The following is a 1,695-nucleotide window of genomic DNA, read 5'->3' as shown; positions in this document are numbered from 1 at the left end:
AAACAACAGCTTGCTACAATGAATAATCGTGTATACATATTTATATTAGGTCTGCAAACATTATTCTGGGACGTGGGAAAATATATGTTACGGATATGTAAAGGAAAAGTAGTGTTATTTTTTTGATTTCAGGAAATCTTTCCCAACAATAAATATTAATATATTCAAAGATCTAGAAAAGTCTCACCTGCAAAACGTATTTCTGATTTCTTGAAATTGTTATCATTTTTGATATCGAATGACCTGCTAGATCCAAATACAAATCAATCAATAACTCTCAAAATCGTTGGTTTTCTTCTTCTTTTTTTTTGTTCCATTCAAAAGCTTGATGGTATGAGTTCGTAGCAGAACACATGGATGCATTTGGAAGTGCCTGTGAACGAGTGGTTAGCTCTGTTTCTTATTTAATAGCCCTGGGATTGGCGCACGATTTGCTCATTTCAACTGATATTTTAAGTTTAATTTAAGTTTGGCTGAGTGGGGTAGTGTTGGCGGTAAGTCTATTTTCAATCCTCAGTCCATATTCGTGTGCATCGAGTAGGCCTTGATATGGGTACAAGTAGGCTTTGAAATTAGCTTCGTTTCTTCTAACTACATCTGGTTTGTAAAATATTGGAACTTTCAGTTTGCTTTCAGCAATCGGCTGAAGCAGACAACTCGGCTCGAAAAATTCTAAAAATATTTTAAATATGTATCATCGGACTGTTTTTTCGGCATAAAATTTGTTGAAGTTATCCTTCAGGTTACGACTGGTGTATGCGTTATGCAAAGTTATTCTGAACTCTAATAAAATTTCCCCCTTTTCAGAGAAGTTGTAGCGTGGAGGAATTAAGCTTCATCTCTTAATTAATCCATTCCCCCATTCGGCACGCATGTTGGTATGGAAACTACTCTTTCGAAAAAGCACACTTGGAACATTGGTAAGTCAGCCACGTGGAAGACATAGAGGAAGGCCAGACGATCCTTCATATCTGACATTTGAATATTTCGCTTACAGGACGCCACTCACGACACTATTGTTTTCGCCTATTAAGCTAACACTTGGACTAATTTTGCTCAGTATGTCCATATACTAACGACGACATGGATATTGTTGATTACGACGCAGTTCGAGGTGGTACCGGAAATTCCCTTTTGGCGTTATCCTGCGGATCGCGCCTCCACTTACCTTTAGTAGATTATTGAATACATTTCGGGAATGCGGCCGAAAACGGCTCCAAATTCGCAATACGAAGATATTCAAGGTGGTACCGACGCCCACTACTCCTACTCCGTTTTGTTGGTGTCCGACGGCTCGCACCTGTACACGGTAGTTGCTGAATCAAAAGGAGTTTACATTTTGTATTGCATGAATAAAAACCAAAACGTTCGCCCTAAAACTTAGTTCTTTCAAGTGGTACTAATACTGAAATGTTTCGCTAATCATGGACAGTTATCTCTGTTCTCGAATCGTCTGATTTCTCCTATAACGGATGCGTGTAGGAGTTATAAGATAATATTATACGTTTTTTAGTTTCTTTTTTTGTTGACTTATTCAACTAAATTATGTATTCTGGCTTGCAGATATAAGAAACTCATGATCTTTTCTGGAAAGCAAAAAAAGAAAAACAAAGAACTGCCTAAAGATCGCTCTGCACTATCCATGATGTGTTCGTCAGCCACAAAGCCTACACTGATATAAATTAAATACAAAAT

At 37.5% G+C, this 1,695-nt stretch overlaps 1 long non-coding RNA gene across 2 annotated transcripts; it reads left to right on the top strand.

The window, feature by feature from the left end:
- Nucleotides 1–653: 653 nt before the first annotated feature.
- LOC115629951 lies at nucleotides 654–1,379 on the top strand. Of its 2 annotated transcripts, none has more exons than XR_003995954.1 (3): nucleotides 654–754; nucleotides 808–920; nucleotides 998–1,379. It is a non-coding gene; the product is annotated as an uncharacterized LOC115629951 (long non-coding RNA). The 2 variants fall into 2 exon arrangements; XR_003995955.1 differs by having other exon boundaries at nucleotides 731–754; nucleotides 813–920.
- Nucleotides 1,380–1,695: the final 316 nt, after the last annotated feature.

This window comes from Scaptodrosophila lebanonensis, unplaced genomic scaffold (assembly GCF_003285725.1).
Source record: "Scaptodrosophila lebanonensis strain 11010-0011.00,11010-0021.00 unplaced genomic scaffold, SlebRS2 tig00000171-arrow-arrow-pilon, whole genome shotgun sequence".
In the NCBI taxonomy this organism is placed as follows: Eukaryota; Metazoa; Arthropoda; class Insecta; order Diptera; family Drosophilidae; genus Scaptodrosophila; species Scaptodrosophila lebanonensis.
This window is presented reverse-complemented; position numbering and strand designations above follow the sequence as displayed.